Source organism: Triticum aestivum, chromosome 5A (assembly GCF_018294505.1).
Source record: "Triticum aestivum cultivar Chinese Spring chromosome 5A, IWGSC CS RefSeq v2.1, whole genome shotgun sequence".
Classification (NCBI taxonomy): Eukaryota; Viridiplantae; Streptophyta; class Magnoliopsida; order Poales; family Poaceae; genus Triticum; species Triticum aestivum.
Genome location: NC_057806.1, coordinates 575,146,899 through 575,164,465, shown reverse-complemented (window position 1 = coordinate 575,164,465; position 17,567 = coordinate 575,146,899).

The window sequence follows — 17,567 nt, the reverse complement described above, 5'->3', positions numbered from 1 at the left end:
AGTGCGAATCCTTTCCATATCCAAGCATAAAACCCTCATGCGCTTTTGGTGCAAATTTTGAAGTGTGATGTGGATCCTTGATCCAGCACCTGGCGCCAAATACTCTAAAGTAACTGACATTTGGCTTCTTGCCAGTAAGGAGCTCATAGGATGTCTTGTTCAGAAGCTTGTGAAGATAAACACGGTTGATTGTATGGCATGCAGTATCAATGGCTTCAGGCCAAAATTTTCTTGGAGTCTTGTATTCATCAAGCATCGTTCAAGCCATCTCAATAAGTGTTCTGTTCTTCCGTTCGACGATGCCATTCTGCTGTGGCGTGTATGGAGCTGAGAATTCATGTGTGATGCCCAAAGTATCAAGATATGTATCCAGGCCAGTGTTCTTGAATTCAGTGCCATTGTCACTTCTGATGTGCTTTATCTTGGCGCCATAGTTGTTCATTGCTCGATTGGCGAAGCGTCTGAAGACATCCTGCACTTCAGTCTTGTAAAGGATTATATGCACCCAAGTATATCTTGAATAATCATCAACAATGACGAAGCCATAGAGACATGCAGTAGTAGTAAGAGTTGAGTAATGAGTGGGACCGAAAAGATCCATGTGTAGCAGTTCGAAGGGTTGAGTTGTTGTCATGATTGTCTTCGAGGGATGCTTGGCCCTCGTCATCTTTCATGCTTCACAGGCACCGCATAAGTGATCTTTCTTGAACTTAACACCCTCGATGCCTATGACATGCTTCTTCTTTGCAAGGGTGTGCAGGTTCCTCATGCCAGCATGCCCTAGCCTCCGATGCCAGAGCCAGCATTCTGAAGCTTTTGCTAGAAGACATACGGCAAGCTGTGGTCCTGCTGAGAAATCTACCACGTACAAATCATCTTTTCGATACCCTTCAAACACTAGAGACTTGTCAGATTCCATTGGTACAAGGCAACGATATTTTCCAAACATTACAATCATGTTTAAATCACAAAGCATTGAGACAGACATTAAGTTGAAACCAAGGGATTCAACAAGCATGACTTTATCCATGCGTTGATCCTTTGAGATTGCAACTCTACCTAGACCCAATACCTTGCTTTTACCAGTGTCAGCAAATGTGATGTGACTTTTGTTGGATGGACGTAAGGTTGAGTCCATAAGAAGGCTTCGCTTGCCAGTCATGTGATTGGTACACCCACTATCAATAATCCATTCTGAAGCAGCTAGTGTCATACCCTACAGTGCAGTTAGGGGGATAGGCTTCATGAAGAGAGTTGTGAAGCAAAAACATTTGACGAACCAGTGGGTTATGAAAGCTTAGATCGAGATTTGGACTGATAGGGCGAGTAGCAAGCGATTCAGGAACAAAGTACATAATAAGACCATTTGGGCATTTGATCTTGCGCCCTACAAGATGTTTAAGGTCCCCAGCAATAGCGTCAGACGATTTTGGTTTTCTGCTGGAGACCTTTCCCTGCAAAAGAGAGTTAAGCTTTCTTAGCCACCCACATCTTCAAGGGTGGCTTTGAAGCAATGAGCCTAAGTGTAGCATCTGAGAACTTTGGCTTTGGAGCCCTAGCAAAAAGTCTAGCAGGTGGACAATAGTACTCATAAGAATAGGCAGAATAGTTCTTGGTCTTATGAACATGGCGGTTTGAAGAACCGCGCTCATATTCATAGGCCTGAGTATGGCTTCCCTGCAAAACATTTGCGTTAGCGCGACTCCGGTGAGTCCTCTGTCTGTATGAAGCCTTTGGACTGTATGAAGTCTGTGGTCTGGGGTTTGTCTTCTTCACCTGTGGTGTCATGATGACATTCACAGGAAGATTCTCCAAACACCTCTTCGGCACCCAGATCTTCTTCATAGGCGGTCCATTCCTGCAGTTAGTACCAATATACCTGGCAAACACTTCACCATTCTGATTCTTAAACAGTTTGTAGTTTGCATCAAAGGATTCATCAATAATAATGGGATTAGCACAAGTGAAGCCAGATAGGGTGGATGGATCCGCTGAAGGTTCCTTTGCAGCAACCCACATGGTTTTGGGGTACTGCTCAGGTTTCCAGTAAGAGCCATCGGCATTCATTTTCCTTTCGAACCCAACACCCTCTTTCCTAGGGTTTCGGTTCAGAATCTGCCTTTTGAGGACATCACATAGTGTCTGATGCCCTTTGAGACTTTTGTACATCCCTGTTTCAAGAAGTGTCTTCAACCTAGCATTCTCATCAGCAATAGCAGTGGTATCCTCAGCAGAGGGGTTAGTCACCACATCGACAGGTGAAGATATTGCAACAGTAGCAGCAGTAGAACATTCAGCAACAGAAGTAGCATTATCACGCTCAATGCATTTAAGACATGGTGGTTCAAATCCTTCCTGAGCTGAACTGATCTGTTTGGCGCAAAGTGACTCGTTTTCCTTTTGAAGATCTTCATGAGCCGCTCTCAATTTCTCAAGATCTTGCTTCCTTTGAAGATAATCATAGGAAAGCCTTTCATGAGTTGTTGAGAGCGTTTCATGGCGACTTTCAAGTTCCTTATACTTAATGTGAAGATTTTTTATGTCTTCAATTAAGGACTGAGATTGAGTCATTTCAGCGTCTAACAGATCATCGCTTTTGTCTAACAGTTTTTGAATGTGTTCCATAGCTTTCTGCTGTTCAGTTGCAATTTTAGCCAGTGTTTTGTAGCTAGGTTTGGAATCACAATCAGATTCATCGTCACTAGATGTTTGATAGTGAGTAGTGCGTGTGTTTACCTTGGCACCACGTGCCATGAAGCAGTAGGAAGGAGCGGAGTAGTCCTTGTCATTTGCATCGGTGTCGGTGACGAAGTCATTGTCTTCAGTGTTGAAGATGGACTTGGCAACGTATGTTGTAGCCAGACTCGCAATGCCAGAATCGGACTCCTCCTCAGACTCCACCTCCGCCTCCTCAGAAGCAGACTCCTGCTCAGAATCCATTTCCTTGCCAACAAACGCACGTGCCTTGCCAGATGAGCTCTTCTTGTGTGATGAAGACTTTGAGGAAGACTTGGAAGAAGACTTTGAGTATTTCTTCTTATTCTTGTCGTCAGAGTCATACTCCTTTCTCTTCTTCTTCTTCTTCTTCTTCTTCTTGTTCTCATTGTCCCACTGTGGACACTCAGAGATGTAATGGCCAGGTTTCTTGCACTTGTGACATGTTCTCTTCTTGTAGTCATGAGCAGAAGCTTCATCATTCCTTGAGCTTGATCGTGAAGACTTTCTGAACCCTTTCTTCTTGGTGAATTTTTGGAACTTCTTCACAAGCATAGCAAGCTCCTTTCCAATGTCTTCAGGATCATCAGAGCTGCTGTCAGATTCTTCTTCGGATGATGAGACAGCTTTTGCCTTCAAGGCACGAGTTCGCCCATAGCTGGGACCATAGATGTCTCTTTTCTCAGAAAGCTGAAACTCGTGTGTGTTGAGCCTCTCAAGTATGTCAGACGGATCGAGTGTCTTGAAATCAGGGCGTTCTTGAATCATCAGGGCTAGGGTGTCAAACGAACTGTCAAGTGATCTCAGGAGTGTCTTGACAACTTCATGCTTGGTGATCTCAGTGGCGCCGAGGGATTGAAGCTCATTTGTGATGTCAGTGAGTCGATCAAACGTGAGCTGGACATTCTCATTGTCATTTCTCTTGAAGCGGTTGAAGAGGTTGCGAAGGACACTGATTCTCTGATCTCTCTGGGTGGAGACGCCTTCGTTGACCTTGGAGAGCCAGTCCCAGACTAGCTTGGAAGTCTCCAACGCACTCACACGGCCATACTGTCCTTTGGTCAGATGACCACAGATGATATTCTTGGCAGTAGAGTCTAGTTGAACGAACTTCTTGACATTAGCAGCAGTGACACCTTCTCCAGCCTTGGGAACGCCGTTCTTGATGACATACCATAGGTCGACATCAATGGCTTCAAGATGCATGCGCATCTTATTCTTCCAGTAGGGATATTCAATTCCATCGAAGACAGGGCACGTAGCGGAGACTTTAATTATCCCTGCAGTCGACATAGCTAAAACTCAAGGTGGTTAAACTGAATCACACAGAACAAGGGAGTACCTAGATCTGATACCAATTGAAAGTGCTAGTGATCGACTAGAGGGGGGGTGAATAGGCGATTTTTAACAAAGTGTTCAAAACATGGAAGTTTCGAAGACAAACAATAGAAGTAAACCTATTACCACGCAACTGAAGGTAGACTACACTAGGCAACCTTAGTCAAGTAACCAAAGAAGTGAAAGCACAATGACTAATAGCAGCTAGGCAGCAAGGATCAGGTAGGAAGATATTGTGAAGCCAATCAGAACAAGTAGTCACTCAGTGAAGACAAAAGATAATGTAATCATGCAATGACTTCACAAGGACCAACAGTAAGTAAAGGGAAGGGAAGGAAGAAACCAGCGACTCGTTGAAGACAATGATTTGTTGGACCAGTTCCAGTTGCTGTGACAACTGTACGTCTGGTTAGGGCGGCTAGGTATTTAAACCTGAGGACACACAGTCCCGGACACCCAGCCCTGAACACGCAGCTCAGAACCCTTAGTCCTCACCGTATTCCCCTTGAGCTAAGGTCACGCAGACCTCGCCCAATCACTCTGGTAAGTCTTCAAGGTAGACTCCCAAACCTTCACAGACTTCGTTCACCGGTGATCCACAATGACTCTTGGATGCTCAGAACGCGATGCCTAACCGGCTGGAGGATTCACAGTCCTCAAGTGTAATAAGTCTTCAAATCACACAGACAGGACGACTTAAGTGATGCCTAACACTCTTTGGCTCTGGGTGGTTAGGACTTTATCCTCGCAAGGAATTCTCTCTCAAAGGCTTCGAGGTGGGTTGCTCTCAAACAACAACAACCGTACTTTAACTCTGAGCAGCCAACCATATGGTTGTAGGGGGTGAGCTATTTATTGCCACTAGGCAACCCGACTTGATTTGTCCGAAATGACCCTGGGTCACTAAGGAACTGACACATGTTCCAACGGTCAGATTTCAAACACACATGGCAACTTTACTTGGGCTACAAGCAAAGCTGACTTGTCCAACTCTGGACAAGATTCGCTCTCATAGTCTTCACTCGAAGACATAGGATTTTGGTTAAGCATCACTTCAGTCATTCTGTCTGGTTCTCTTGGACCCCACTTAACAGTACGGTGGTTCCTATGACTCAACAAAGAAGAAAAAGAACTACGAAAGATCTAAGTCTTCGAGCTCCATAGTCTTCACGCGATGTATTCTCTTGTCATAGTCTTCAATGTGAATGTCTTCACATACCACCTTTGACTTCAATGTCTTCATACATTTTTAGGGGTCATCTCTGGTAGGAAAACCGAATCAATGAGGGACTTCTACCTATGTTATCCTGCAATTCTCACAAACACATTAGTCCCTCAACTAGGTTTGTCCTCAATACTCCAAAACCAACTAGGGGTGGCACTAGATGCACTTACAGCCTCCCTCACACTCAAGATGCCCGGTCCACGTGGCATCATTATAGTGCACGGAAATATCAAGCGATCTCTGCGCGCCGAAGAGAGTGAGGCTGCCTTGGCAACCGCACACTAAAGGCGCCCAGACAAGCGAAAGCATCCAATAGGTCGTCAAGACCTCAGATACAACTAATCAAGTCCGGCGCCGCTATTTATACGGAATAAGTGGTCACACCCCTATTTGTCAATACAAGGGGCTCAACGCGCGCAGCCAAGTGGCAGTTTCTTATCATCTTGAAATATACATGGTTTCTTTAAAAACTATCTTTTTGCACGACAACTTTTTCACTTAACTTCCTCTCTTTTACAGACGATCATCGTGCTACACCCGTCCAGGATACGGCACAACGGAGACACAGGCGCAGACGTGTAGCAGGGACCCGCTCCAAGGATTCTTTTTAGATTAAGACCCTGCGTAAACCTTTTTTACTGTCTCTTGTTGATACATATCCACCATCGAGAAGGATGCTGACGTCTTGGCATGTGGCCACGCCAGAACAATGCACGTACCTGGACACAAGGGGCTTCTTACAAAGGCCACTATTTAGGCCCGGTTTATACCACAAAGACCGAATACCTTAGGGAGTGTTCGGCGTCGCGAGTTTGGCCCTATATGCATCAGCTCCGAATCATTGTCTTTGGTCAAATGTTGGGTTTGGCCGGCTCCTGTGTTTTGGTGCCTTACGTTCCGCCTTGCCGGCTAAGGTAGCACTAGGAGAACTACTGCGATTGTGCCCTGGTTCATCCGGACGAGCACCTCAGTAGAGAAAGCCGAAAACTGACTGTCATGATATAGCGTGAGACTGGTCAACCACTCGATGACCTATGGGAATGTTAGAATTCCTCCGCCTTAACGAAGGTCCTTTTCCGGCCAGGCATGTACGCACCCCGAAATCGGGAGAGTGCGGAGCCACCAGGGGCTATCTAGTAGCCCCACTGTCAAACTCCTATGGCTAAGTGAAAGTGCTAAAGCATTATAGTCCGGTTGCCTCGCTCGCTCCGCTATCACCTCCTTAATAGGACCAAGACGTTGGGTTAAGTGTGACGCGTGTTTTTGCGAGCACCTCTGCATTATATGTGTGGGGGTTGAAGCCGACGACTGCAATCTTTCAGGTTATACACATGTATACATAAACGGGCGCCCATGAGGCATCATATTACTTTCAGGCAAAAGTATAAAAATAGCCTTATAAAAATTTATAAAAGCATTTCGCTTACAATGAGATTACATATCACTCAAACATAATATTTTTTGAGCACTGGGTCTCTATCAAACGGGCACCCTCAAGAACTTCTTCAAAGTAGTGCTCAACAGCCTTTCGACATATAGCCGAATCCCGCGCTGCAACATTGGTAGCATCCATCTCCGCCCAGTATGCCTTAACACGGGCAAAGGCCATCCATGTGCCCTCTATGCACGCCGACCTCCTCATCGCATTAATGCACGACACCATGTAAAGGACCTACTGCACCAAGCCGAAATAGCTGTTCGGTTTTGACCTTTCCGGCCATAGCTGATCCACAACAGACCTCATGGAGAGTCCGGACAACCTATTTAATTCGGCCCATTCGGCTAATTGGTCAGTCAATGAAAGTGGATGCTCGGGAGAATGGAATTGTCTCCAAAACAGCTGGTCTACTTCACGGTCCGTCTGACCCTGGAAGTACTTGGCCGCATCGGCAGCGCTCGCCGCCAAATCCATATACACATCCTCCGAACTCCACAGCCGATCTAGAGGGGCATACCGTGGATCTCCAAATTTCCTCCGCAACATAAAGGATTTCCCAGCTACAATATCCCTGGCTTCCCGCAGCTCCTCCTTCTTTGCCCTCATAGCAGAGCGGAGATCCTTTTTCGTCACAGCAATCTTCTCAAGGTCCGATGCCTTCGCTTGGTTTTCCTTTTCAAGAACCCGACAACGGTCGGCGGCGGCTTTTAATTCTATAGCCATCTTGGCCATCTTGTCTCGGGTCTTGCCATGCACGGCCTTCTCGGCTTGCAACTCTTTGGCCGGCTTCACAGCAGCCGCATTGCCCAACCTCGCTTGTTCCTTGGCTCGGGCAAGTTCTGCCCGCAAGGCTTCAACAGTGGCAGCTCCATCTGTAGTCACAACATATTAAAGATACTGGCATCATGCTGCTCTTCCTATGTGGCGTTTACCATATAATGACACTTACCCTGCGCCTCGCCAAGCCTTTTGTTAACAAGCTCGATGTCAGCGTCTGCCGCATCCAACTGCCATTCTAAATGGGCAAACTCGCTAGTCCAGCTAGCCACCAGAGCTTCCATCACCTGCACATAGAGGCAGTATGGTTATTACCTGGGAATATGATCCTCTGTTCGTCGTCGTTTCCGACGACAACCAGAGTCTCAGGGGCTACTATCTACACAGGGTAAACCTAGCATGTGCGGGACTATCATACATTCTTTTACGTACCTCAAAGCCTGTCAGTATACTCATAAAAGCTTCATGCAATCCGCTTTCGGCGGACGATATTCTCTCCATCACCGTATTCATCAGCACACGGTGTTCATCTGAGATGGCTGCTGGCCCACCAACTCCCTCAGAACATCCGATCACACACCAGACGGTGACGTACTCTTTTGTCTGCTCTCTTCGGGAGCCGGACACTGGAAGCTTCGGGGGTCAATGGGATTATCTTCTGGCCTCACCGGACTTGAAGAGGCCCTCCGCGACGACACTTCAGGGTCGCCCGCTTCTGGAGCAGAGGAGTCCAGAGGAGGCGTTTCGCTCTCCATCATCTCTGGAAGAAGATCCCCCGAAGACGAGCTCATTTGAGAGGGGCTAAGGCCCAAACTGCAAAAATATATGTGGTGGTTATTTTCTCAGAAGAAAAAGATGGCATATCTGTACTATTAAAAGTATTTCGGGTCACTTACGACTCGCGGGAGAACTGATCCCCCCGCGGACTTTGTGCGGCAATGGCGCCCCCCGAGGTAGGACCCTCTGTGGGAGACTTCTTCTCCCGTTTGGAAGCTTCGGCTTCCGAATCCCCGGGCGCAGTCCTTTTCCTCTTCTAGTCATCTTCCTTCATGGAGACGCTCGCTCCCTCGGCTAGGATAGGCAGCGTTGGGGGCCCGCGTCCGCCCGCATTATCCTCCACAGTATCTTCCTTCAAGGGCTCCGGGCAAGGTGCGGTCTGGAGCATCTTTTCCAATACCGGATTTTCCAAACCCTTAGGGAGGGGGGCCGAACACCAAATCAACTTCGCCTTTGTTAGCCAGTCCTGGTCAAAAAGCAAACTTTCAGAAATAACTTCGTAACAAAGAGAGATAGTATCTTAGCCGGAAGATGCCTTACCTGTTCGGCGGCGCGGTTACTACTCAGGCCCATGTCCTCGGTGATTTTCGGACACTCCACCTGAGGTCCGAAGAATGACTTGTACATCTCCTCGTGCGTCAGGCCGAGGAAATTTTGAATGGCACGCGGTCCCTCGGGATTGAACTCCCAAAGGCGAAGAGGCCGGCATTTGCAAGGCTGGACTTGACGAACCAGCATAACCTGTATTACCGCAACCAAACTGAAATCTCCATTGAAGAGATCTCGAATGCGGCTTTGCAGTATAGGCACGTCCTTGGCTGCCCCCCAGCTCAGACCTCTGCTGATCCATGACATCAACTGTGGTGGGGAGCCCGAGCGGAAAACAGGGGGGCCGCCCACTTGGCACTTCTAGGAGCCGTGATGTAGAATCACTCCTGTTGCCACAATTCAGACACCTCTGGGATGGAACCTTTGGGCCACGGAGCTCCCGTCATCTTGCATATTGAGGCACCTCCACACGCTACATGTTGCCCCTCGATCATCTTCGGCTTCACTTCAAAGGTCTTGAGCCATAGGCCAAAGTGAGGGGTAACCCGGAGGAAGGCCTCACACACGACAATAAATGTCATGATATGAAGAAAGGAGTCCGGAGCTAGATCATGAAAGTCTAGCCCATAGTAAAACATCAAACCCCTTATGAAAGGATCCAGAGCAAGGCCTAGACCTCGGAGGAAGTGGGAGATGAACACGACATTCTCGTTGGGTTCGGGGGTAGGGACGGCCTGCCCTCGGGGAGGCAGCCGATGCAAAATCTCGGCGGTAAGATATCTGGCCTCCCTCAACCTTTTGATGTCTTCTTCCGTGACGGAGGAAGGCACCCATCGGCCTTGAAGGCTAGATCCGGACATGATAGAAGGTTCGGAGCACCTGACCTGAACTTCGGGCGTTTGAGCTTGAGGTGGGGGAAGGATTCGATTGAGCACGGGAGGGAAAAATAAAAGCCTTGTCCCCTTTATAAAGAGGGTGAATATCAAGCGTCCTCTCCGTGTCCGTTTGGACTTGCCTATAATCTAGGAGTCCTAGAAGCGGTTGGGTTACCCACGCCCGTATTAATGAGAATCCCGGAATAAGGGGACACGATCTCTGCTTTAACAAGACGTGCCAAGGAAACCGCCTCGCATGACGCGCTGAGGTGGGATAATAAAACGACTCGGATAAAGGCTTGGCCGTGGTGTGTCACACTACAGAATACGTCAGCAGATTAGATTTGTGTAAATATTATTCTCTCTATGGAAATATGTGAAAACTTATTTTGCAGAGCTGGACACTATCTTTGTGTTCAAAATCTTCTATGGAGTACTTGGAGGAGGAACCCGCCTTGCAATGCCGAAGACAATCTGCGCGCCGGACTCCTCATCATTGAAGCCTGGTTCAGGGGCTACTGAGGGAGTCCTGGATTAGGGGGTGTCCGGATGGCCGGACTATACCTTCAGTCGGACTCCTGGACTATGAAGATACAGGATTGAAGACTTCGTCCTGTGTCCAGAAGGGACTTTCCTTGGCGTGGAAGGCAAGCTTGGCGATACGAATATGCAGATCTCCTACCATTGTAACCGACTCTATGTAACCCTAACCCTATCCGATGTCTATATAAACCAGAGGGTTTTAGTCCGTAGGACAACATACACATAAACAATCATACCATAGGCTAGCTTCTAGGGTTTAGCCTCTCCGATCTCGTGGTAGATCTACTCTTGTACTACCCATATCATCAATATTAATCAAGCAGGACGTAGGGTTTTACCTCCATCGAGAGGTCCCGAACCTGGGTAAAACTTCATGTCCCTTGCCTCCTGTTACCATCCGGCCTAGACGCACAGTTCGGGACCCCCTACCCGAGATCCTCCGGTTTTGACACCGACAATGCCCATCAATAGATATCAATGTGAGTGGGTAGGGATTGCCATGCAACGGATGCACTAGAGCTATAAATGTATGAAAGCTCAACAAAAGAAACTAGTGGGTGTGCATCCAACTCGCTTGCTCACGAAGACCTAGGGCATTTTGAGGAAGCCCATCATTGGAATATACAAGCCAAGTTCTATAATGAAAGATTCCCACTAGTATATGAAAGTGACAACATAGTAGACTCTCTATCATGAAGATCATGGTGCTACTTTGAAGCACAAGTGTGGCAAAAGGATAGTAGCATTGTCCCTTCTCTCTTTTTCTCTCATTTTTTATTTTTTATTTGGGCCTTTTCTCTTTTTATGGCCTCTTTTCTTTCTTTTTTTATTTGGGCTTCTTTGGCCTCTTTTCTTTTTCGTCCAGAGTCTCATCCCGACTTGTGGGGGAATCATATTCTCCATCATCCTTTCCTCACTGGGACAATGCTCTAATAATGATGATCATCACACTTTATTTACTTACAACTCAAGAATTACAACTCGATACTTTGAACAAGATATGACTCTATATGAATGCCTCTGGCGGTGTACCGGGATGTGCAATGACTCATGAGTGACATGTATGAAAGAATTATCAATGGTGGCTTTGCCACAAATACAATGTCAACTACATGATCATGCAAAGCAATATGACAATGATGGAGCGTGTCATAATAAATGGAACGGTGGTAAGTTGCATGGCAATATATCTCAGAATGGCTATGGAAATGCCATAATAGGTAGGTATGGTGGCTGTTTTGAGGAAGGTGTATGGTGGGTTTATGGTACCGGCGAAAGTTGTGCAGTACTAGAGAGGCTAGCAAGGGTGGAAGGGTGAGAGTGCGTATAATCCATGGACTCAACATTAGTCATAAAGAACTCATATACTTATTGCAAAAATCTATTAGTTATTGAAACAAAGTACTACGCGCATGATCCTAGGGGGATAGATTGGTAGGAAAAGACCATCGCTCGTCCCCGACCGCCACTCATAAGGAGGAAAATCAATAAACACCTCATGCTCCGACTTCGTCACATAACGGTTCACCATACGTGCATGCTACGGGAATCACAAACTTCAACACAAGTATCTCTCAAATTCACAACTACTCAACTAGCATGACTCTAATATCACCATCTCCATATCTCAAAACAATTATCAAGTATCAAACTTCTCATAGTATTCAACACACTCATAAGAGAATTTTATTATTCTTGAATACCTAGCATATTAGGATTTTAAGCAAATTACCATGCTATTTAAGACTCTCAAAATAATTTAAGTGAAGCATGAGAGATCAATAGTTTCTACAAAACAAATCCACCATGCTCTAAAATATATAAGTGAAGCACTAGAGCAAATGACAAACTACTCCGAAAGATATAAGTGAAAATCAATGAGCAGTCGAATAATTGTGAAGACTCTCTAACAATTAATAATTTCAGATCTTGATAATTTATCCAAACAGCAAGCAAAGCAAAATAAAATGACATCTAAGAATAGCAAACATCATGTGAAGAAGCAAAAACTTAGGATCAACCGATACTAACCAATAATTGTTGAAGAAGAAAGGTGGGATGCCAACCGGGGCATCCCCAAGCTTAGATGCTTGAGACTTCTTGAAATATTATCTTGGGGTGCCTTGGGCATCCCCAAGCTTGAGCTTTTGTGTCTCCTTAATTCCTCTCATATCACGGTCTCCCTAAATCTCAAAAGCTTCATCCACACAAAACTCAAAAAGGACTCGTGAGATAAGTTAGTATAAACTATTGCAAAAACCTTATCATACTCTATAGTAGCAAATCACTAAAATTGTTATTCAACATTGCATGCTAAATGCCTCTGCATATTTAATAGCCCTATCCTCAAATAGAATCATTAAAGAAGCAAACATATGCAAACATAACAACAATCTGCCTAAACAGGATAGTCTGTAAAGAATGCTGCAACATCCATACTTCCCTAACTCCAAAAATTATGAAAGAAAATTCCCACTGTAGTAAATTTATCAGAGCTTAATATGCAAAAGGTTTCAACATTTTATCACATTCTGACTAGGGAATTATTGCAACAACGGTAAACTTCCTGTTTTCAAACAGCAACATGTATACTAGTAACATAGGCATAGTAAAGGCTATCAATGCCACTTTTATTGAAATAAAAGATGCAAAACATTGTTCTAAATAACAGCAAGCAAATCCTAACAAAATAAATTGACGCTCCAAGCAAAACACATATCATGTGGCGAATAAAAATATAGCTCCAAGTAAAGTTACCAATGAACGAAGACGAAAGAGGGGATGCCTTCCGGGGCATCCCCAAGCTTAGGCTCTTGGCTATCCTTGAATATTACCTTGGGGTGCCTTGGGCATCCCCAAGCTTAGGCTCTTGGCTATCCTTGAATATTACCTTGGGGTGCCTTGGGCATCCCCAAGCTTAGGCTCTTTCCACTCCTTATTCCATAGTCCATCGAATCCTTACCCAAAACTTGAAAACTTCACAACACAAAACTTAACAGAAAACTCGTAAGCTCCGTTAGTATAAGAAAGTAAATCACCACTTCGAGGTACTGCAGTGAACTCATTATTTATTTATATTGGTGTTAAACCTACTGTATTCCAACTTCTCTATGGTTTATAAACTATTTTACTAGCCATAGATTCATCAAAATAAGCAAACAACACACGAAAAACAGAATCTGTCAAAAACAGAACAGTCTGTAGTAATCTGGATCAAACGTATACTTCTGGAACCCCAAAAATTCTAAAATAAATTGCTGGACCTGAGTAATTTATCTATTAATCATCTTCAAAAAGAATTAAGTAAATATCACTCTTCAAATAAAAATTGCAGCAATTCTCGTGAGCGCTAAAGTTTCTGTTTTTGACAGCATGATCAACAAGAATTTCCCCAAGTCTTCCCAACGGTTCCACTTGGCACAAACACTAATTAAACACATAAAACCACATCTAAACAGAGGCTAGATGAATTATTTATTACTAAACAGGAACAAAAAGCAAGGAACTAAAATAAAATTGGGTTGCCTCCCAACAAGTGCTATCGTTTAACGCCCCTAGCTAGGCATGATGATTTCAATGACGCTCACCTAAAAGATAAGAATTGAAATATAAATAGAGCATCATGAAGAATATGACTATCACATTTAAGTCTAACCCACTTACTATGCATAGGGATTTTGTGAGCAAACAACTTATGAGAACAATAATCAATTAGCATAGGAAGGTAAAGCAAGCAAAACTTTAAGATTTTAAGCACATAGAGAGGAAACTTGATATTATTGCAATTCCTACAAGCATATGTTCCTCCCTCATAATAATTTTCAGTTGCATCATGAATGAATTCAACAATATAACCAGCATCTAAAGCATTCTTTTCATGATCTACAAGCATAGAAATTTTATTACTCTCCACATAAGCAAAATTCTTCTTATTCGGAATAGTGGGAGTATCATAGGAAACTGAATACTATAAATTGTTTACACATTAAAAGAGTAATGTTCAGAGAAGGGGTAATCATAACCATGAAAAGTTTTATAAATATAATCACTACTTTTTATAGCATAAGTATCATCACAATAATTATCAGAAGTAGGAGGCATGCTATCATCATTATAAACTTGCATATCAAAACTTGGGAGACTAAAAATATCATCTTCATTAATCATAGCTTGCCCAAGATTGGGATAAACATTAATTGCAGCAAATATATTCTCAAAAACATCATCTTCATCAAACATAGCTTCCCCAAGCTTGGGCCTTTTCATATCATAAGCATAATCACTCTCATCATTAATAGTATAGATAGCACTGATAGTATAGCAATTATTATATTCTTCCAAGCAAGTACCAAAAAGATTTTCAAGATCATAAGAAGTATCATTATCTTCCCAATCATAATCATCACAACAAGCAATTGGCATAACGAGATCATCATCAAGTGTATCATCTTCATTTTCACGAGGCACAACAATAATAGGAGCAACTTTATTTGGGAGACATACCTTTTTACCTCTCTTCCTTTTTCTTTTCTTCTTCTTAACCACATCATGTGTGGGTTCAATCCTCTTTTTGGAGCTCCTTATTAATGAGATTGGTTGAATAGGAGGCTCCTCCTCGTTACCTGATTCATCATAAGAGATAATAGGAGGATATTGGGAGATCTCTTCCCTTTCATTAGTATTCTCTTCACCCTCTATTTGTTTTCTTTTCTTTATGTAATTGGCAATATAAGGATTTTCAATGCAATTCACCGCACGATACATATAAATCTTCTCTAGATCAAAATGAAGAACTCTATCAAGATTGAATTTTGGAATACCCTTAGTTATACGTTTCATTTCTTTGTAACCCAAAAGAAGGCTAAGCTCTTTATGATGCTCAAGGGTAATAAAATTATCACAATGTTTGGACACAACTTGATCATGAAACAAATAGCATTGGAGCTTTAAATGACCATGTTCATTGCAAAGTTCACAAGGGGCGCGAAAAATATTGAATTTTTCAGCACAATCATCAAGACTTTCTTGCAACAATTTAGTTTCTAAGTACTTATGCCTCTTGCAATATCTATCTTCCCTATTTGGTGTGTACTTGCAAACCCAGTCTACTCCACAAAAATTGACATGTTTATAGGAGGCAGTTTCATCATAACTAGTGCAATCATCATTAGCATCATGGATATTCAAAGAATTCGTACTAACAACATTGCAATCATGCTCATCATTCAAATATTTAGTGCCAAACATTTTATAGATTTCTTCTTCTAGCACTTGAGAACAATTTTCCTTTCCGTCATACTCACGAAAGATATTAAAAAGGTGAACCGTATGAGACAAACTCAATTCCATTTTTTATAGTTTTCTTTTATAAACTAAACTAGTGATAAAACAAGAAACTAAAAGACTCGATTGCAAGATCTAAAGATATACCTTCAAGCGCTAACCTCCCCGGCAACGGCGCCAGAAAAGAGCTTGATATCTACTACACAACCTTCTTCTTGTAGACGTTGTTGGGCCTCCAAGTGCAGAGGTTTGTAGGACAGTAGCAAATTTCCCTCAAGTGGATGACCTAAGGTTTATCAATCCGTAGGAGGCGTAGGATGAAGATGGTCTCTCTCAAGCAACCCTGCAACCAAATAACAAAGAGTCTCTTGTGTCCCCAACACACCCAATACAATGGTAAATTGTATAGGTGCACTAGTTCGGCGAAGAGATGGTGATACAAGTGGTATATGGATATTAGATAAAGGTATTTGTAATCTGAAATTATGAAAACAGCAAGGTAATGAATGATAAAAGTGAGCGTAAACGGTATTGCAATGCTAGGAAACAAGGCCTAGGGTTCATACTTTCGCTAGTGTAAGTTCCCTCAACAATACTAACATAATTGGATCATAAAACTATCCCTCAACATGCAACACAGAGTCACTCCAAAGTTACTAATAGCGGAGAACGAACGAAGAGATTATGGTAGGGTACGAAACCACCTCAAAGTTATTCTTTCCAATCAATCCGTTGGGCTATTCCTATAAGTGTCACAAACAACCCTAGAGTTCGTACTAGAATAACACCTTAAGACACAAATCAACCAAAACCCTAATGTCACCTAGATACTCCAATGTCACCTCAAGTATCCGTGGGTATGATTATACGATATGCGCCACACAATCTCAGATTCATCTATTCAACCAACACAAAGTACCTCAAAGAATGCCCCAAAGTTCTACCGGAGAATCACGACGAAAACGTGTGCCAACCCCTATGCATAGGTTCCCAATGTCACGAAACCCGCAAGTTGGTCACCAAAACATACATCAAGTGGCACATGATATCCCATTGTCACCACAGATATTCACGGCAAGACATACATCAAGTGTTCTCAAGTCTTTAAAGACTCAATCCGATAAGATTACTTCAAAAGGGGAAACTAGATTCATTACAAGAGAGTAGAGGGGGGGGGGACATCATAGGATCCAAATATAATAGCAAAGCTCGCGATACATCAAGATCGTATCATCTCAAGAACACGAGAGAGAGAGATCAAACACATAGCTACTGGTACATACCCTCAGCCCCGAGGGAGAACTACTCCCTCCTCGTCATGGAGAGCACCGGGATGATGAAGATGGCCACCGGTGAGGGTTCCCCCCTCCGGCAGGGTGCCGGAACAGGGTCCCGATTGACTTTTGGTGGCTACGGAGGCTTCTGGTGGCAGAAATCCCGATCTATTGTGCGTTCTAGAAGTTTTAGGTCACGTAGGTATATATGGGTGCAGGAGGTACGTCAGGGGAGCCACGAGGGCCCCACGAGACAGGGGGCACGCCCTAGGGGGGGCGCCCCCACCCTCGTGAGCACCTCTTTCCTTGACGTGGAGTCCAAGTCCGTCGGGTGGCTTTCGTTCCAAAAATAACTTCTCTAGTTGATTTCGTTCCGTTTCGACTCCGTCTGATATTCCTTTTCTTCAAAACACTAAAATAGGCATAAAACAGCAAATCTGGGCTGGGCCTCCGGTTAATAGGTTAGTCCCAAAAGTAATATAAAAGTGGATAATAAAGCCCAATAATGCCCAAAACAATAGATAATATAGCATGGAGCAATCAAAAATTATAGATACGTTGGAGACGTATCATTCTTACACCATACTCCCTCCGCCCGGATTACATGTTGCCGAAATGGATAAAAAAGCATGTATCTAGAACTGAAATACGCCTAGACCCATCCATTTTTTTCCGGATGGAGGGAATACATGTCAATATGTCATGCCTTTCTATTCTTCAGTACCTATTCCATCTCTCTGCTGTCGCATGTTTTATAATTAAAGCACCATTCT